This window comes from Equus przewalskii, chromosome 22 (assembly GCF_037783145.1).
Source record: "Equus przewalskii isolate Varuska chromosome 22, EquPr2, whole genome shotgun sequence".
In the NCBI taxonomy this organism is placed as follows: Eukaryota; Metazoa; Chordata; class Mammalia; order Perissodactyla; family Equidae; genus Equus; species Equus przewalskii.
The window spans coordinates 39,297,674-39,319,475 of record NC_091852.1 but is presented as its reverse complement, the minus strand read 5'-3'; the positions used below and the strand labels follow the sequence as shown (position 1 = coordinate 39,319,475).

General features: G+C 38.3%; 1 long non-coding RNA gene across 3 annotated transcripts; it reads left to right on the top strand.

The window, feature by feature from the left end:
- The first annotated feature begins 570 nt into the window (after window positions 1-570).
- On the top strand, window positions 571-18,833 carry LOC139078701 (uncharacterized). 3 transcript variants are annotated; one of them, XR_011531724.1, is made up of 6 exons: window positions 571-783; window positions 9,363-9,482; window positions 10,340-10,439; window positions 11,813-12,048; window positions 15,143-15,268; window positions 15,387-18,833. It is a non-coding gene; the product is annotated as an uncharacterized lncRNA (long non-coding RNA). The 3 variants fall into 3 exon arrangements; XR_011531726.1 differs by having other exon boundaries at window positions 675-1,160; XR_011531725.1 differs by lacking the exon at window positions 9,363-9,482 and having other exon boundaries at window positions 652-783.
- Window positions 18,834-21,802: the final 2,969 nt, after the last annotated feature.

Sequence of the window (21,802 nt, the reverse complement as noted above, 5' to 3'; positions counted from 1 at the left end):
CCTAATTTGTAGTGTACATTGTTCATAGTTTTCTCTTATCCTTTTTATTCCCTTAAGGTGGCTAGTAATGTCCCTATTATACTGTATTTCAGTCACCTTCTTGATTGAGCATTCACTTGCTTGCTACACCTTTGACTGTTTTCCAGAGTCCCCAAAGTCAATTCTGACGCTTATCTTTTTGGTCTCTGTGTGGGGATGGGCCCTTGGAGCTTCCTACTCTGCCATTTTCACTGATGTCACTTCTATTTTTTGTTTTAGAGCAGATTGGCCAAATGCCTCTGATGTGCCAAGTTCCCTCCTCCGTACACCCCCGTGACTGGGACTCAGTGCCTCACGCCCGGCCTTCCCACTTCTGGGCATCGGAGTGAGACCCCCAGCATTTCCCCGAACAGCTCTAGCTCCAGCCGTCTCCCTCCAAATTCTCTCCACCGCCCTCCGCTCTCCGCTCTCCTCCCCACTGTAGGAGCTCGCTCTTCTCCTGTTCTGGACTCTCCTCCTACACACGCGCGCGCGCGCGCGCACTCCCACACCCCTTGCCAGCGGGCTCCGCCGCGCGGGGGGTTGCTCCTCGGGGAGGGTGCAGGCGCCTGCTTGGAGGCCCCGGGTCTGGGCGGCGGCGCGCGTCTGCAGGGCGCCCGCCGGCCTCCACGTGCGCGCGCGCGCCGGGGCTCCCCGAGCACACGCACGCCGGCTTCCCGCCCGCTCGAGGGGAGCGCGGCCTCGGACCTGGGGCTGCGGGGTTGGCGGGGGATTCCCGGGCGATTGCGTCTGCTTTGAAAAAGGGTGAGCGAGAGGGAGGGAGGGAGGCAGAGGCCCGAGGGCGGGGTTCCGGGCGGTCCGGCCGGTTGCCCGAGGCTGCGCAGCAGGCTGCGGGGTCCGTGCCCGGAGGCGGGGGCTTTCCCTCCGTAACGGCCAAAACCCGGAGCCCGCCCCCCGGAGCGGGCAGAGCCGGCGCGCAGCCTTCCTTCGGACGAGGCCCCCGTGCGGCGCCCGGTGAGCCCGCGGGCCCGAGGGCGGCCCTGGACTGGACGCTTCACCGGACCGGACGCGGGCTGCGACCCTCCCGGGTCCCCGCGAAGCCCGGGGCGCCGGCGGGCAGGGTTCGCCCCTGCGCCTCCTCGCACACCCACGGGCTCCATTAGGGCAGGAACGTTCACGTGGTGAGCACAGAAGCAGACGTTTCAAAAAAAATAAATCTTTTACTGTTATTCCCGTTTTTTTCTATTTGAATTTTTCTTTGAATTGTCTTACAGCAATTTAGTCGTTTTCTGAGTTCTCAGTTGTCCTTTCCTCAACTAGCTGACATCGTGATTGAGTGCCGTCCCAGTTCTCTCTGCAGACAGTTTGGTGTTAGAGAATGGTTTCTCTTGAGATTGCAGCCGAGAACAAGTCTGAGGACATCTCGCTTTTCTGTCTGTGGGCTCCTATCTGAGATTATTTCAGTTGTCTCCTCTGTTTGTTAATATCTTTAAGGTATTTCTGAACCTAATTGGGAAAAATCATTCCCTAGCCTCTGTCTCCATTCAGATGGATAATGTAGCTGCACCAGATCCTTTTTACACCCGTTTACTAGAAAAAGACATGTGAGATCTGGGGGGAAGTCAAGTTCTAACTCTGTAAGTAATCTTCTCATTCATTAAGTCACTCAAGTAATTATTGAGTGCCTCCTGTATGCCAGGCACTGTGCTAGCAATAGGAGTAAAGGACTTGCCATCTCAAAGGAAAGATGAAAACAAAACAGAAAGTGCTGGTGGTGTTCATAAATCTTCCAATGTCCTGTTCTAACTGCCTCCTGAGAGTCTTCCCCGTGGCAGAAAGAAAATTTTATTAACAGGCTGAACCCTCATCTGTTCCCTAACCAAGCAGAGCCTTCTTGATTTGGTGAAGATTGCCAAAAAGCTTGTTTTCCTAATGAATAAGAGAACAGATCAACATGTTAGCTCTACCTAGAAGAAGCTATTGATAGTATTTTTTCTTTATTGGAGGAGAGGAGAGGGAAATAGTGCTCCAGTCATTGTGACCATTTAAAGAAATGATTTTTGTTGTTGGTGTTAATGACTTAGGTGAGAAAACTGTTGTTACAGATGAAAATTGACGTTGGCAACCCAAGAAGTAAATCTCAGGATCCTTCTACCTGCCAACCTCTAAGTTACCAAGGCTGAGTAATTGCTATTTAATTTTAAAGCTATTTTGACATGTAAAAAGTTTTAAGCTTTCGATAGGCATAGTAAGACATGATAGATTTGACCTTAGAAATCAAGGAGACTATCTTTATAGAAGGGGAACTGAGAAAACTAGTTTACATAAAGCTAAATGATAACCAAAGTGTTTGGCTAAGGACCTTTGAGGTGAGATTGATGAAAGGAGGGAAGAGAAATGGGGAGAGTGTGTTTCTTTTTGCTTGTGTAAATAGTTCTCAGGAAGGGGAAGTAGTCCCCTGGATCCGCCAGCCACAGAACCAAAGGTGGATACTTCTGGAAAGTGCCATCAGAAAGTGACCCAGGGTTGTGAGCGGACAATCAACTTGAAGGCAGAGTTGTCTTTTCTATGAAAGAGCAGAATTAAAAATTTCCATGCCCAGTCTTACGTGAAGTAGAACAATCACATATAAGGTAAAAGAGAAGGGGAGAGATTTCACAGTTTTAACTGGAAGGTACCACTGTTCCAGGAAATGGGGGCTTGATGCGAATGCAAAGCCAGTTACTGGGCAAGGCTATGCATATGCCTATATGCAAGTAAAATTGACTTCTCTTCTCAATTTATTTTCTTTCTTTTCTTTTTGTACAAGAAAATGTTCCCATAGAGTTGGAAAGGGTGCTGATAAACATTGTGGAGGGGAGTTAATTTATATAACATCTATAGAGGAAAATTTGTAATATCTATGAAAAATTTAAAGGGACGTCTTTTTTTTTTTTTTTTTTTTGGAAGATTGACGCTGAGCTAACATCTGTTGCCAATCTTTCTCTTTTTGTTGTTGTTGTTGCATATCCTGGTTGTGCGTCCTTCTAGTTCTTTGTGGGAGGCTGTGTCAGCATGGCTTGATGAGGGATGTGTAGGTGTGCACCCAGGTTCCCAACGGGTGAGCCCTGGCCTGCAGGGGAGTGCATGAACTTAACCACTTGGCCATGGCCGACCCCAAGGGACGTCTTTTTGATTCAGCAATTCCACCTTTAGAAATTATTCTGCAGGTACATTTGCATATGTGCAACACGGCCCATGTATAAGAATAGTCACTGTAGCTTTGTGATAACAAAAGATATGAAACATTTTCAATGGTCATAAACGAGGGATTAATTAAATGATGAGGCTTCCCTAAAATTAATAATATACACCTATTAAACAGAATGTGGCAGATCTAGCAAATATGTAATGATGTCCAAGAGACATTGTTGAGTGAAAAAAGAGAGGTACAGGACAATGTGTGTGAAAGACTTCAAATTAAATTTTAGAAATATTTGTATATGTGCTTGCGTATGCATGGAATATTTCTGGAAAGACCCACAAGAGTTGTTGACTCCTCAGAGGAGGAAAGTGGGTGGCTGGGGGTTGTGTGGAGGGAGATTTGCTTTGTACTGAATACAATTTGCTACCAGTGCAAAAACAAGTGTATGAACTATTAATACAAATGAAATAACTAATAAGCCAATTACTGGCGAAAGGAAGTTTTCCTAGAACTGACCACATTCTGTTTCATAAGAATTCTGCAACTGTCAAAATTGCATTAACAGGAAGGAAAAAAGAGAATACACCAGGGTAAGTGTTTCAGTTAATCTTTTCTCTCAGCCTTAGTTTCCTCATTTGCAAAATGGGAACGAGGGTGACTACTTTGAGGGTTGTTGTCTGGTTCGACATAAAGGGTATAAATTGTTATACATACTAGTACAAACACACACACATACACACACACACACACACACACACCTCTGGCTCAGGCTTCTAGTTTCTCCAAAGCAGTTTCCAGACAAAGACCAAGCTTGGCTTGAAGCAGGAAGAATTTAGGCATAACCAGCTCATCTTCTCAGCAGCACAGGATTTAGCATTAGCAGTAAGTCCCATCCTCTTGGACTTCATTACTGAGCAAACATTACCTGTGGATGTCCTGAGTGCATGGATACAATGATGAGCAAGACAAAACTGTGCTTTCAAAAATATTATGCAGTTTATACATGAATGCACTTGCATTCAGATAATACAGAACAAAAGTGATGTTTCCCTGTGCTTGCTACTCTTCTCCCCAGAGGTAACTGCTGATATCCTCATCAAGTAGGGGGATTCCTTATGACTTATGCTTTTGTTTGGGGCATATTGTTCCCCCCTTAAATAGCATGATACAGTACACACTATTCTATAACTGGCTAAAATGTCAATATGTCTGGGAGAACTTTGCAAGTGAGAGAGATTCCTCCTCATTGTTTTAAATTGCTGCAGGTAGCCTATTGTATGGATAAATGTACCATTTATTGAATCATCCCCCTTTGATGGGCATGTAAGTTGTTTTCTGTTTTTATTAGTATAGCATGCCCTAAAGAACATAGTTATATGTGTTTCATACATTCAAATGTTCCTTTTTTCTCTCTTTTTTTCTCTTAGGCTATTAATCCTTGGTTGTATATGTTACAAATGTTTTCTGCCACCTTGTATTATTATTCTGCCAGCTTGTTTGTATTATTACTTTGTAGCTAGTATTATTCAACTGACAGAATTTTAAAATTCTGGTAGAAATAAATGTAACAATCTTTTAAAAAGATGTCTTACAACCTTGTTGTCTTGTTTAAGGTCTTTTACACCCCCAAGATTATATATGCATTCTCCTATATTTTCTGTTAATACTTGCTTTTGTGTATTTTATTGACCTGGTATTTGTTTTCAGTGTGTGTGAAGTTGTGGTAGGCAGTTTAATGTCCCTCCCCCCAAGATGTCCACATCCTGCTCCCTGAAACCTGTGAATATGTTAGGTGAAAAGGCAAAATGAAATTACGGTTGCAGATAGAATTAAGATTGGTAATCAGCAGACCTTGAGATAGCACATCAGTTTCCTATTGCACCTGTAACAAATTACCACAAATAGTGGCTTAAAACACAAATTTATTCTCTCACAGTTGTGAGAGAAATCAGTTTCACTGGGCTAAAGTCAAAATGTTTGCAGGGCTGGTTCTTTCTGGAGGCTTTGAGGGGAAAGTCCCTTTCCTTGCTTTTTTGGTCTTCTAGTGGCCACTTACATTCCTTGGTTTGGGGGCCCTCCATCTTCAAAGCACACCTCTCTAATCTCTGCTTCTGTCACCATATCTCCTTTACCTCTCTGTCATCAAATCTCCCTCAGTCCCCCTCTTATAAGGACACTTGTGTTTATGTTTAGAGCTCACCTAGATAATCCAGAATAATCTCCCCATTTCAGGATCCTTAATTTAATTACATATGCAAATTTACTTTTTCCGTATAAGGTGACAATCATAGGTTCCAGGAATTCAGGCCTAGATATCTTTGGGTGACATTATTCAGTCTACCATTTATAGCGAGATTATCCTGGATTATGCAGACGGGCCCAGTATAATCATAATTCTTATAAGTGGAAGAGGGAGGCGGAACAAAGAGAACCAGAGAGGTGGCAGTGTGAAAAAGACTCAGCCTGATGTTGCTGGCTTTGAAAATGGAAGGAGGGACAATAAGCCAGGGAAAGTGGGTAGCCTCTAGAGATGGAAAAAGCAAGAAACTAATTATCCCCTAGAACCTCGAACAGGAACACAGCCATGTTAACACATTGATTTTAACCCAGTGAGACACATCTTAGAATTCTTTTTAAAAATTTTGATTTAACTTTAGTAAGAACACTTAACATGAGATTTACCCTTTTAGCAAAGTTTTAAGTGTACAATACAGTATTGTTGACTATAGGTACAATATTGTACAGCAGATCTCTAGAATTTATTCATCTGGCTTAACTGAAACTTTGTGCCTGTTGATTAATAATTCACACTTCACCCTCTCTCCAGCCCCTGCCAACCACCATTATATATTTTGATTCTATTTGACTATTTTAGATACCCCTGTAAGTGAAATCATGCAATGTTTGTCTTTTCGTGACTGTGCTATTTCACTTAGCATAATGTCTCCAAGGTTTATCCATGTTGTTGCATATTGCAGAATTTTTTTCTCTTTAAAGGCTGGATGATATTCCATTGTATGTGTATACCATGATTTCTTTATCTTTTCAACTGTTGATGGATGTTTGTGTTGTTTCCACATCTTGGCTGTTGTGAATGGTGCTGCAAAGAACGTGGGAGTGCTAATATTTCTTGGAGATCCTGATTTCAATTCTTTTGGATAAATGCCCAGTAGTGAGATTCTGGATCATAGGGTAGTTCTATTTTTAATTTTTTGAGGAACCTACATACTGTTTACCACAATGGCACACCATTTTGCATTCCCACCTACAATGTACAAGGGTTCCATTTTCTCCACATCTTCACTAACACTTGTTTCTTTCGTTTTTTTTGACAGTAGCCATCCTGACAGGTGTGAGATGATATCTTATTATGGTTTTGATTTGCATTTCCCTAATGATTAGTAATGTTGGAGCATTTTTTCTTTTTTTTAAAGGTATACTTTTTGATGAGGAAGATTGGCCCTGAGCTAATATCTGTTGCCAACCATCTTATTTTTCCTCTTTTATTTTTCTCCCAAAGCCTCAGTACATGCTTGTATATCCTAGTTGTAAGTCATTCTAGTTCTTCTATGTGGGCCTCTGCCACAGCATGGCTTGATGAATGGTGTGTAGGTCTGCGCCCAGGATCCAAACCGGCCTGGGCCACCAAAGCAGAGTGTGCAAACCTAGCCACGGGCTGGCCCCTGGAGCATTTTTTCATATACCTGATAGCCATTTATGTCTTCTTTGGAGAAATGTCTGTTCAAATCCGTAGCTCATTTTTAAATCAGGTTTTGTTTTTTTGCTATTGAATAGTAGGAGTTTCTTCTATATTTTTGCTCCTAACCCATTATCAGATTTACAGTTTGCAAATATTTTCTCCCATTCCATATGTTGCCTTTTCACTCTCTTAATTGTTTCCATTGCTGTACAGAAGCTTTTTAGTTTCATGTAGTTGCACTTGACTTGTTTTGCTTTTGTTGCCTGGGCTATTGGTGTCATATGCCAAAAAATCATTGCCATGACCAATATCATGATGCTTTTTCCCTATGTTTTTTTTTAAAGAGTTTTACACTTTCAGATCTTTTCTTTAAGTCTTAATCCATTTGAGTTGACTTCTGTGTACGGTGCAAGGTAAGGGTCCAATTTCATTCTTTTGCATATGGGTATCCAGTTTTCCCAGCACCATTTGTTGAAGAGACTGTCCTTTCCCCATTGTATATTCTTGGTACGTTTGACAAAGATCAGTTGACTAAATATGCATGGGTTTATTTCTGGGCTCTCTATTCTGTTCCATTTGTTTTTATGCCAGTACAGTACTGTTTTGATTACTGTAGCTTTGTAATATATTTTGAAATCAGGAAGTGTGATGCCTCTAGCTTTGTTTTTCTGTCTCAAGATTGCTTTGGCTATTTGGGTTCCTTGTTGGTTCCATGTAAGTTTTAGGATTCTTTTTTCTATTTATGTGAAAAACGTCATTGGAATTTTGTTAGGGTGTGTTGAATCTGTAGATCACTTTGAGTAGTATGGATATTTTAACAATATTAATTCTTCAATCCATGAACATGGGATATCTTTCTATTTATTTATGTCTTCTTCAGTTTCTTTCATCAACGTCTTATAGTTTTCAATGTACAGGTCTTTCACTTCCTTGGTTAATTTTATTCCTAAGTATCTTATTGTTTTTTATGCTATTGTAAATGAGATTGTTTCCTTAATTTTTCTTTCAGATAGTTCATTGTTAGTATATAGAAATGCAACTGATTTTTGTATATTGATTTTGTATTCTGCAACTTTACTGAATTTATTAGTTCCAACAGATTTTTGGTGGAGTCTTTAGGCTCTTCTATAAATAAGATCTTGTCATTTGGAAACATGGACAATTTTACTTCTTCCTTTCCAATTTGGATGGCTTTTATTTCTTTTTCTTGTCTAATTGCTCTAACTATGACTTCTAGTACTATGGTGAATAGAAGTGGCAAAGGCAGGCATCCTTGTCTTGTTCCTGATATTAGACAAAAGCTTTCAGTTTTTCACCATTTAGTGTGATGTTAGCAGTGCACTTTTCCTATATGGCCTTTATGTTGAAGTACTTTCCTTCTATTCCTAGTTTATTAAGAGGTTTTTTTTTTAATCACTAAATGATATTGAATTTTGTCAAATGCTTTTTCTGCTTCTGTTGAGATGATCATGTGATTTTTTTGTCCTATATTCTGTTAATGTGGTGCCTCACAGTTATTGATTTGATCTCAGACTTCTAGCCTTCAGAACTGTGAGACAATAAATTTCTGTTGTTTAAGCCACCCAGTTTGTGATACTTTTTTATGGCAGCCCTAGTAAACTGATATACCAACCCTCTGGTAAAAACCCTATTTCACTTTAAGGCTCAGACCATTCAACCCAATTCATCCTTCAGATCTCAGTTTAATGATTATTTCCTCCAGGATACTTCTGTGATCAAAGTCTTTAATATAAGCTCTCTCAGAATAATTTTCCTTCTTTTTGGAGCATATATGCCTGTATGGCCATATCCCCGGAGTAGATGCTCAGTAAATATTTGTTGAATGAATTAGAGCATTCTGTTGTTCTAGAAGTTAATTCTTTTTTGAAATACAAATGACCTTTGGCAAATGTAATCCACCAAGCCTTATCAGTCATCCAATATTTAATATGTACGTGAAGCTTAGGCCTAAGAGGGCTCTGAGTTTTGTGTTATCAGATAATTGCTTCCTAAATGACACTTGACTTCTTTTTGAGTCCTATTTCTTGCTTTTGTCTACTTTGACCAACATTTTATTGACTGTGTGAGGGAGACTTATTTATTTGAATTTTTCATTGACAGTCCTGTGGTCTCCAGAATCTTCTTCATAGTCTTTTAGCAGCAGTTGCCTCAGATACTTTTGGGGTAGTTTCTTGGCAGTGTTTGCCACGTTTTAATTAGTAGCCATTACATGACATCTTGGCCATATTCCTATGTTTGACTATGTTTATTTTCTAATGAAAATTTTAGAACATTAAGAGGTTGATGGCTTCCCATTATTTTTAGCCCAGGTAGAGGTAACTTGCTCTTTCTCAAATGGTAGCCACAGATAGCTAGTGCTATCTTGAAGTTAGCCAAGGATGCACCATTATGCTGCTTGGGGCAGACAGCGCTTTGTGGATAAATGCAGAAACATGGGAGTGACAACCTATGAGGTACTTCTTGGATTTTTTTTTATAGGTGTATCTTCCCAGTTGGAGTTGGAATGGCAGATATTGTGCAGGGATTTCAGACATGATGGTGGATTAAGATACTAGACAAAGCCAGAGAAGAAAATATCAGAATTCAGCTGCAAAACTGGTACATTCTAGCATTTGATTTAAAATTTTAGTACCTGTTATATTTGCAGGGTTTAACAATCAAATATTACTATATGATATTGTGGTATAATAGGAAATATATCTGGTCTTTGTCCCCTCATCCCCCTTCCTGACACAAAGCTGCCAAAACCTTTGGAATCTTCTCAGTGATGAGTTTCTTTTGCATACTAATGAGATGACTTATGGCTGGGGCTCCTAGATAGCTTCATTTTGGGGGCTAGTCACTGGAAAGATCAAGCCATGATAAGAAGGTTGGAATTTTCAGTCCCTCTCCCCAGCTCGGGGGAGGAGAGGAGGGCTGCAAATTGAATTCAATCACAAATGGCCAGTGATTTAATCAATTATATCTATGCAGGGAAACCTCCATACAAATCCCAAACAATGGGGTGCAAAGAGGTTCCAAGTTGGTGAACATATTGAGGTTCTGGGAGGTGGTGTGCCTGGAGAGGGTATGGAATCTTTATATGACTCCCCCACACATACTCACCCACTCTATGCCTAATACCTTACTGTATGCATCTCTTCCATTTGACTGTTTCTGAGGTGTATCCTTTATGATAAACCAGAAAACATATTTGTCATTTGTATAGCCAAATAACAAATTGATACACAAAATGTGGTATCATTCAGCCCTAAAAAGTAACAAAGTACTGATACATGCTGTGGATGAACCTTGAAAATATCATGCCAAGCAGAAGAAGCCAAATGCAAAAGGCCACACATTACATGATTCTTTTTTTTTTTAAAGTAGGTGATTTCCTTTTTTTTTGGCAGGGAAAGATTTGCCCTGAGCTAACATCTGTTACCAATCTTCCTCTTTTTTCTTCCTCCCCAAAGTCCCGATGCATGGCTGTATATCCTAGGTCTTCCGTGTGAGCTGCTGACAGATGGGTTGTGTGGTTCCACGACCGGGAAACGACACCAAGCTGCCGAAGTGGTGAGAGTACCGAACTTTAACCACTAGGGCATCAGGGCTGGCTCTGTATGATTCTTTTTAAATGAAATGTCAAGAATAGGCAATTCCATAAAGACAGGAAGTAAATTAGTGGTATCCAGGGACAGAGAGAAATGAGGAGCCAATGCTAAGATATGAGGATTCTTTTTGGAGTGATGAAAATACTCTGGAGTTAGATTGTGATGATGGTAGCACAACTCTGTGAATATACTGTCAACCTTTGAGTTGTACACTTTATAAGTGAATTTTATGGGATGTGAATTGTATCACAATAAAGCTTTTATTAAAAACAAACAAAGACACCACCATCCCTCAAAAAAATCCAAAAATCTTTCAGTGACTTTCATGGCTGTACATGTCTCTTTTCCCTCATCTACTACTATTGTCCCAATGGATCATTTTGCTTCAGCCACACTAGTCTCCTTGCCATTCTTCACACATGCCAGGCACTGTCCCAACTTAGGGTCTTAGAACTGTTCTCTCTACTTGGAATCCTCTTCCCCAAAGACTAATTCTCTCAACATCACGTATCATTTTCTTACGCTGACCATCCTGTTTAATATTGCTTGCAAGCTGTACAACCCTCTGTTGATTCCCCTCACCTACACTAGTTTTTCTTTCTCTCCTAGTACCTCTACTTTCAAATATACTACATAATTCATTTATGTCTTATTTATTTTAGCTGTTTATTTTCTGCTTCCTTCATGCTAAAATGTAAACTTTTTAAAGGCAGCCATCTTTGTCTGTTTTGATAATTAATGTACCTTAAATACTTGTAACAATGCCTGGCACATGGTAGACATTTCATGCATACCTTTCAATAAATAAATGATGGGTTTCCTTTCAAATATATGAAGATTATATATGTTCTTTCAGTTAGTCTCTTTATGAAGAGAATATAAGGTAATTGCTACGTAGCAAATGAATGAATGAAAGAAACAAATATCATTTTTGAATACTTAAAAGTCACCCATGATGTCCCTTTTCTGAGCCAGGCAGGAAGGTTTAGAGCACTCTGGTACAATGTAATGCTGCAGAAGACATCACTCTCATGCACAGGGTAAACAGCATTGAAAGCTTGGGATCTAGAGACAGACCATATGGATTTGACTGTGAAGCCACTGTTAACTGTGTGTGACTTGGACAAGTTACCTAACATCACTGAGCCTCAGTTTCCTCATCTATGAAATGGGGAATTTAATAGTATTTGCTTCACATATGTGTTGTGAGAATCAAAATATTTAATGCCTATTAAATGACAATTATACTGTCTGGCACATGGAAAGTGATGAATGAATGTTAGCTGTTTTTATGCTTATCACATGGTTTTTGTTTTTTCCTTTTTCTCCCCAAAGCCCCGCGGTACATAGTTGTGCATTTTAGGTTGTGGGTCCCTCCAGCTGTGGCATGCAGGATGCCACCCCAGCATGGCCTGATGAGCAGTGCCATCTCCGCACCCGGGACCCAAACTGGCGAAACCTTGGACCACTTAAGAAAAGCACATGAACCCAGCCACTTGGCCACGGGGCCAGCCCGCCACATAGTATTTTTATGCTTATCATGGATCCTTCTCCCCCCTCCAAGGGTGAAGGTAGGACGATCAGTTATTTACAAACGTAGAAGCCATTTTTATTGTTGATGTTGAGGAATAATGGAAATGTCCAATATTGAGAGAGAGTGCGAGGGAATGAATATAATCCACAATAGAATTAAATTCATGTCATACTGGAGTACTCTTTTATGGTTTTGCTATTCAGTACAGAACTAGGGAATTCTCAGGCTTTGCATTAAAGGGCAATATGAAGGATTCTTTTGGTGAAGGAAATGTTCTGTACTTTGTTTTAATGTTAATATCCTGGCTGTGATATCATAGTATAGTTCTGCAAGATGTTATCATTTGGGGAAATTGGATAGAGGGTACCCAGGATCTGTCTGTATTATTTCCTAGAATTGCATTGTGAATCTGTAAGTCTCTCAAAATAAAAATGTTTAATTAAAAAATAATAAAACAAAATACACTTGAAATATTCTAAAAAGCTGATCAGTGTTTTCTTTGGGTGATGAGATTAAAAGAAATTTAATTTTTTTTCTTGCAACTTGTATATGTCTTTAAAGTTTTCTGCAACACACAGGAATTACTTTTGTAGTAAAAAAGTAAAAGTATCATTTATGAGAAAGAATAGCCCTGAAATCTAACTAAACCATTTGAAATACACTGATAGCTTTGTTTTATTATATACAAACTATTAAGCATTAAGAATATTACATGACATCCTTTACAGGTCAGTGCATTAGAACCTAATGCAAATTAAACACTGCTGACTATCATTGTGTCTCTGTTGTCTTAATAGCCAAACTCTTGATTAGTTGACCCCAACATGTGGCATTGTGCTTGGTTATCACATACTGTTTCTTCAATAAGCATTTCCAACTCCCCACTTGACCCTCACCCAACCACATTCCTTCATAGAATGACATAGCCTTAATCAGTGGAAAATACCTGTAATTTAACATTAGTTTCAATTGCTGGATTCAGCTTCCAGTTGCCAGGCTATCCTGCTGATTTCCTGGCTTACTGCCAAGCATTCCTTGACAGGAAAAGAGATGATTCAACTTCTTTTCTTCTTCTCAAAAAGAATTCATTTTTGAAATCAAAGGGCATAGTTCACTGCATATTCTGGTAACTGTTTCCACTGATTTATGACTTCTGTTGCTGATGATGACATATCTGCTGTTATACTGATGAGTATTCTTTTGGAGGTAATCTCTTATCTTTAGCTGCTTCTGAGAATTTTACTCTATCTGGAATTCTGCAGTTTCACTACCATGTGTCTAGGTATGAATTTAATTTCTCCAGCTTGGAATTTATTTTGTTTTCTGAAGCTAAGTATTTGAGTTTCTCTATAATTTTGGTAAACATTTCAGCTTTTATCTTTCCCTCAAACATTGCCTATCAATCCTCCATTCTTTCATTCTCTCTGTTCTTTCCTTCCGGTGCTTCTATTAGATTTTATGTTAGTCCTCCTATACTCCATGTCTCTCAACATCTCTTGCATATTCTCTCTTTCTCTCCTTCTCATTCTGGGTAATTTCTTCAGCTCTATTATCCAGTTTACCAACTCTCTCTTCAGTTGTGTTTACATGATATTTAACTGTTCCAATGATTTTTATTTACTTTATTTTTTATTTTTTTTATTTTTTCCTTTTTCTCTCCAAAGCCCCCTGGTACATAGTTGTATATTCTTCATTGTGGGTCCTTCTAGTTGTGGCATGTGGGACGCCACCCCAGTGTGGTTTGATGAGCAGTGCCATGTCCGCGCCCAGGATTCGAACCAACGAAACACTGGGCCGCCTGCAGCAGAGCGCTTGAACTTAACCACTTGGCCATGGGGCCAGCCCCATGATTTTTATTTTTAATCGCTGTATTTTTCATTTCTGTAATTTTTTGTTTTCTAAAGTACATTTAAAAACACCTTTATATTTTTACTTTTTATCATGTTTTCATTTCCTTCTTTGAAATCTTATACTTATTTGACAATTTGAGTTGATATCTCTATTATCTCAGGTTCTTAGGTATTTAATCTGGCTATCTCTTCATCTGGTGACATTTTCTGCCTTCTGAGTTTTGTATTTTGGAAAATGACTTCATCTTAAGTGGGAATTTATCCATAAAAATCTTGTGTAGTCTGAGTTTTAGGTGCATCCCTCTAGAACATTTTGCTTCTGTTTGTTTCTATCAGGCCTCACAAGAATATTTCCAGCCTATAATTAGTTAATTTCTTGGCTTGCAGGTACCCAGACCATGCAACTAAAATAAATACCAATCCAATTTGAAGGCAGACTTTCTTACAAGATGTTTCTCCCCATCCAAAGCCATTTATGGCAGCAAGTGACACCATCTTGTGCATTATCTCCCTTTGCAATATTTTCTAGGACCTCCTAGCTATCATTTTATAGCTCTTCAAGAGATCTGATTCTGTGTGGAGATTTCAATTCTGATTTCTTGCTTTCTTAGTCTTAAGGTCTTGTCTCCATCAGTGAATGGCTATTTGAAGCCAAATCTTGATTACTGACATCAGAAGCTCCCCTCCCCATCCTCTTACTGCTTTGTTTTTCAGTTCCCTCTTGTTTTGGGGCCCTTGGAAATTCTTTCACTCTGTTGAAACCTCACCTATGCACTGAACAAAATGTTCATTACATTTTTCCAGCATTTCTAACTTTCTCTGGTGAAAGATTTTCACATTTTCTAATCTTCCATATTCTTGGAAAAGGCAGTGATTTTGTGTGTGTGTGTGTGGTAATTAGGAATATTAACAGAAAGTCGAGGGAAAAAACATCACCAACCTGAACAATAGCTTTTTTAGAAGGTATGTTGGCTTTAATTTATTGCCTTCTAGTCACTAAGGAATAAAAAGTAGATCAAAATCTCATATTATTATTTCTAAGGAGTTTTACATTTTCCACCATAAAATGACAATATCTGAACAATGCTGACCCTTCAGATGTTCTAATTGGGTTGAGACAATTATATGCTGAAAATCTGATATTAAAAATAAATCCTTATTAATTAACAGCAACAACGACCAAAATAATCTCTTTCACCATCAGATAACTTTCTTTCTGCTCGAATTATTTTTTCTGCTTCCTCGTGGCTGTGATGTCTAATGTATATTTTTTCTTTTCAGTGAGTCAGGATGGTTTGTTCATGCTGTTCAACAATTACCAAAGCCTGTCTGCATTGCTGGTAAAAGTGACTCACATGCGGTGGCTGGTTCATGGAACAAGAGCACAGAAAAGTGGTTTTGATGAAGGTATGGAGAGAAGCCCAAAGCACCCCTGGAACAGATGGCAGCTCTGTGAGCAGCTGAGAAGGGCTTTCTTCTTCTCCTAGTGACTCTGCTTCATATTTTCCATCTCTTCTCTTTCCAGGAGCATTTCCTTCTAATTCCACACATTATGTTATCAGTAGAGGACGTTTTAGATACTGGTTAAGAGTTGGACCTGGTGATTTTTGTGGGTTTTTTTGGCCATCTTAGTTTATGTGTTTCAGGCTAATTTGACCATACAAGCCAAGGATCATCATTCTGCAGCAAGCCTCAGCATGCCTCTCCCATGCTCACTGGCAGCCATACTCTACATATACTGCCCTTGTATCCACCTTCTGAGATAGCCTGCAGTTGAAGTCGCCTAACCAAGCAGGATCCACTCAGTGCCACAGAAGGAGTTAGGCAATTATGGAATCCTCCTTCCTCATTTGCACTCACGGTACTTGGGGAGAAGACAACAGAGTCTGTTTTTTGGTTTTTTTTTTAAAGATTTTATTTTTTCCTTTTTCTCCCCAAAGTCCCCCGGTACATAGTTGTATATTCTTTGTTGTTGGTCCTTCTAGTTGTGGCATGTGGGACGCTGCCTCAGCGTGGTTTGACGAGCAGTGTCATGTCCGCGCCCAGGATACGAACCAACGAAACAATGGGCCGCCTGCAGCGGAGCGCGCGAACTTAACCGCTCGGCCACGGGGCCAGCCCCACAACAGAGTCTGTTTTGAGATGGTTGTGTATGTAGTTGAATTAATCTTCTCCCCAGTAGTTTTTTAATAATTATTGCAAATTTCAATTCTTCATATGCACCTCTGTCACTTTTGAAATTTATATTTTGGATGAGAATTTCTATATCTATTCATATAGTTGCTAATTTCATTTTAAAGTAAACAGGTATTGTGTATTGATATTTCTGTTCTTAACTTAATCATTTGCTTTTTTAACTGATAAATTCAGTTTTATTAAGACCCCTTAGAGATAATAAAAAGGATTTGCTCTTCTATCCACTCCTCTGGACATTCTGGGTTCTATTCTTGGATCAAGTTAAGTTGATCCAAGAAAGCTACATATGTGGATGTAAGAGCCTCTACTAAAAACAGTAGATAAATGCAGGGCTATAAATACATCATTGAATTGAGAATTGTTAGGTCCGTAAGTCAATATGGCCACAAGTTACAATTTGTGATCTTAGTTTAAGCCCCTCCCAGGACGGACTTCATTGATTATACAACAAACTCTGAAGTGGGAGATGTATGGTTATTGTCAGGACGTTTGTCATCCTGTTTTGGCTGCCCAGCTGCAGAACCATCTTTTATGTATGTTTGCAGAATTCCTAATCTTAAAACTATTTGGTTTGTATGGTAGGGGTACACTACAGGAGCTAAAATGCCAGATAGTTACTTTCCCTTCCTCTTTTGCGGCTAAGACACAGACCCTGTGACCTAGGCTCTACCAGTCAGAAGCTGCCAGACAGGATTTGACTTTCCAGCTACACTTGCTCTGCACGTAGAAGTGGCAGTATCTGCAGCACTGGAGGGAGCAGTTTTATCTCTACGCCAATTTAGAACATGCTTCCATGCCTTTTCCCTGGTGGTTTAGCCTTGAGCCTGTATCTCTCTCCCTTACAGTGAATTCTGTGAGCTGGCCCAATATCTGTTTAGTGCCTTACTCTTTTGCTTAATTTAGCTGGAGATGGCATCTGTTTCTTGCATGTAAGAATTCAGACAGTTATTTCTTATACACTTAGGGATTTATTATGGACTTAGCGTGTTCTCTCATTTCTAGAAATAAGCACCATAATACTTGTCATACTTTCCTTTTTATTATTCCTGGCAGCTAGAAATCTCAGAATCTAATTTGGAACTTGATCATAGTACAGAGAGTAACTCTTACCACTAGTACAATTAGCTTATTTACTTTTGCTTTTTCCCCTCATTTTTAAATTAATTTTATTTGTATTGTGATGTCATTGGTTGTAAGTAGCCAATCAGAAAACTCCACAGGTCTTTTCAAGCCCACATGGGTTCCCTAAATTCTCATTCCTTCCTTGTGGCAGGCCTCTGGGTCTTGATCCTTTGTCCTTGTCCTCGTGGCTGTGAATACCTGTTTTTTTTTCATCCACACACCTGGCAAAGGGGTGACATAGCATCCTCAGCCGCTCACTCTCTTCTCTTTGATTCCTAATAAAAGCTCATTGAAGGATTTTATAATGAATAACAATAGGAAAAATTATAGCAAATTATAAACAGTCAAGATTCTAAAATCTGCCAATTTTGTGTGCTTGATGTATGAGTCTGAAATAGTCAATCAAAGAGCTCTTAGGCCTCTGTCTCCTTTTTAATTTTCATGTTTCACTAAACTCCGTTCTACTATATTGAACTTAAAATTGTTTTTGTTATGAAATAGTACAAAATTTTGTCAAAAGCTCAACTCTGTCCAAAAACATTTTTAATGGAATTGCACTGGATAGTTTACCTTGAGGAAAACTGATGATTTTCTAACAGTGAGTCTTTCCATCCATGAAGACCTCTCCATTTATTTAGGTTTTCTTTAGTGTCTTTCAATAAACTTTTATATTTTCTCCATAAATCTATTATACACTTTTTCTTAGCTTTTTTCCTAGAGACCTTATTTTTGTTGCTATTATAAACATGATCTTTTTAAAGTATATTTTAAAATGTTTCTTGATTGCATATAGGGATACAATAGATTTTTCTTATTGAGGTAACAGTAGTTTATAACATTATATCAATTTCAGGTGTACATCATTATATTTTGACTTCTGTATACATTGCATCGTGTTCACCACCAAAAGTCTAGTTTCCATCCATCACCATACAAATGTCCTCCTCTACCCCTTTTGCCCTCCTCCCACCCTCTTCTCCTCTGGTAATCACCAGTCTGCTATATTAGATTTTTTAATATTAATCTTATATCCAGTAAACTTGCTAAATTCACACAATAGTTCTAGTAATTTGTCTTTAAATCTTGAACTTTCTATTTTTACATTACTTCTGTTAATAATAGTTTTGAGTCTTCTTTTTAATCCTTACACCACTGATTGATTGATTCTACTTGCAATTTTTTGTTTTTCTTCTTTTCAAGCATAAGCATTTAAAGGCTATAAATTTCCCTCTAAGTACAAGATTTAGCTGCATCTCACAGTTTGGTAGGTAATCAAGTTTTCCTGTTATACTTTATTCTTTTACATATGAATTATTTAGAAGTGTATTTTTAAACTTATAAATGATAAGATTTGCTTTTTATTTTTTATTTTTATTAAACTCCATTTTTTTATTGTGGTCAGAAGGTAAAGTCTTTGATACAGTTACTTTAAAATTTGTTGAGACATGATTTGTGCACTAAAATGTCATCATTTCCTGTAAATGTAACATGTGCTTTTGAAAAAAAATGTGTAATTTCTAATTGTCACATTTGGAAATGTTTATTTAATCAAGTTTGATAATTATGTTGTTTAAATCTTCTATGTATAAATTAGTTTTTTGTCTATTTGATGCATCAATTACTGAGAGAGAAAAATAAAAATCTTTCAACCTGATTATGGTTTTATAAATTTCTCCATATAAGTCTGTGTTGACTCTGTAGATCAATTTGGGGAGTATTGCCATCCCGATAATATTAAGTCCATAAGCATGGGATGCTTTTCTAGTCATTTAGATCTTTAATTCCTTTCAACAATGTTTTGTAGTTTTGATAGTATACATTTTTTTAAATTGTGGTAAAAATACACTACATAAAATTTACCATGTTAACCATTTTTAAATGTACAAGTTTGGTAGTGTTGAGCATATTTACATTATTGTGCCACAGATCTCTAGAGCTTTTTCATTTTTCAAAGTTAAAATTCTATACCCATTAAACAACAACTCTCCATTTCCCCTTCCCCCTAATACCTGGCAACCACCATTTCTGTTTCTGTTTCTGTAAATTTGACTACTTTAAATACCTCGTATAAGTGGAACCATAGAGTATTTGTATTTTTGTGACTGGCTTATTTCAGTTAGCATAATCACTTCAAGTTTCTTCTGTGTTGTAGCACATGACAGAGTCCCTTCCTTTTTAAGGCTGAATAATATTCTGTTGTATGTATAGACCATATTTTGTTTATCCATTTGTCTCTTGATGGCCATATAGGGTACATTCGCCTCTTGGCTCTTGTGAATAAAGCTGCTATGAACATGGGTGTGTGAATAGCTCTTCAAGATCCTGCTTTCAATTCTTTTGGTTATATACCCAAAAGTGGAATTGCTGTATCATATGGCAACATTTGTTATTTACTGTTTTGTTTTTTATAGTAGCCATCCTAATGGGTGTGAGGTGATATCTCATTTGTGTTTCTGATTTACATTTCTCTAATGATTACTGATGTTGAGTATCTTTTCATGTGTTTGTTGGACATTTATGTGTCATCTTTGGAGAAATGTCTATTCAAGTCCTTTGCCCATATTTTAATTAGGTTATTTGTTTATTTGTTGTTGAGTTGTAGGAGTTCTGTATATATTCTGGAATATTAAGCCCTTATCAGATATAAGGTTTGCTAATATTTTCTCCCATTCCATGGTTGCTTTTGTTTTTTGCTTTTTTAAAGATTGGCACCTGAGCTAACAACTGTTGCCAATCTTCCTTTTGTTTTTCTTCTCCCCAAAGCCCCCCAGCATATAGTTGTATGTTTTAGTTGTGGGTCCTTCTAGTTGTGGCATGTGGGACGCTGCCTCAGTGTGGTCTGATGAGCAGTGCCACGTCTGCGCCCAGGATCTGAACCAGCAAAACCCTGGGCAACTGAAGCAGAGAGCGCAAACTTAACCACTCTTCCACGGGACCGGCTCCATGGTTGCTTTTTTTACTCTATTGATTATATCCTTTAATGCACAGAAGTTTAAAAGTTTGATGTTGTTCCATTTGTCAATTTTTACTTTTGTTGCCTGTGCTTTTGGTATCATATATAAGAAATCATTGCCAAATCTAACGTCATGAAGTCTTTCCCCTGTGTTCTCTTCTAGTATTATAGTTTTAGGTCTTATGTTTAAGGCTTTAATCCATTTTGAGTTAATTTTGGTAGATGGTGTAAGGTAAGGATCCAACTTCTTTCTTTTGCATGTGGATATCCAGTTTTCCCAACATCATTTATTGAAGAGACTATCCTTTTCCCATTGTGTATTCTTGGCACCCTGTTGAAGATCAATTGACTGTATATATGTGGGTTTATTTCTGGGCTCTGTAGTCTGCTTATTGGTTTATACATCTGTCTTTATGCCAGTATAGTACTGTTTTAATTATTGTAGTTTTGTAATGTATTTTGGGATCAAGAAATGTGATGTCTCTGGCTTTGTTCTTCTTTCTCAAGATTGTTTTGGCTATTCTGTGTCCCTTGTAGTTCCATATGAATTTTAGGATTTTTTTCTATTTCTGAAAAAAAGTGCCATTGGGATTTTGATCGAGATTGCTCTGAATTGGTATGTCACTTTGGGTAGTATGGACATTTTAACAATATTAATTCTTCCAAACCATGAATACAGGATGGCTTTCCATTATTTTGTGTCTTCTTTAATATCATTCATCTGTGTTTTAAAGTTTTCAGTATACAAGTCTTTCCCCTCATTAGTTAGGTTTATTCCTAAACATTTTATTCTTTTTGAAGCTTATTGAGGTTCCCTTGTAAGTGATGTCATTTTTTTCTTGCTCTGTCAAGATTGTCTCCTTGTCTTTGGCTTTCAGCATTTTTATTATGATGTTTCTGTTTGTGGACCTCTTTTTATTTTCCTGTCTCCAGTTTGCTCAGCTTCCTGGATGTGTAGATTATTGTTCTCAATAAATTTGAGAAGTTATCAGCCATTATTGCTTCAAATATTGCTGCGCTTAATAATGTCCCACATTTCTCTGAAGCTCTGTTCATTTTTCTTCATTCTTTTTTCTCGCTGTTCTTCAGGTTGCATAATCTCTATTGATCTTTCTTCAAATTTGCTAATTACTTCTGCTAATTCAAATCTACTGTTGAGCCCCTTTAAAGATTTTTTTTCACTTCGGTTATTGTACTTTTCAACTCTAGAATTTCCATTTGGTTCTTTTTTATAACCCTATCTCTTTATTGATATTTTCTATTTGCTGCAACATTTTCATCACACCTTTTTTACTCCTTAATCAAGGCTCCCTTTAGTTCTTTGAACATATTTATAATAGCTACTTTGAAGACTTTGTTAAATTTGACATCTGGTTTCTCTCAAAGCCAGTTTATGCTGCTTGATTTTTTTCCAAGGTATGGGTCATACTTTCCTGTTTCCTTGCATGACTAATAATTTTTGTTGGAAACTGAATATTTAAGATAACATATTGTAGCAACTCTGGATACTGGTACCTCCCCTCTGGTGCTTGTTATTTTTATTTGCAAGTTTATTTGTTTAGTAACTGGCTGGATTATTTTAGTAGAGTCTATTTCTCTACTACACTGGTAAGCTTCTGATAGTGCTCCTCAGGGAGCATATCCATGGGGTTTTCCCACAGTCACCCTGG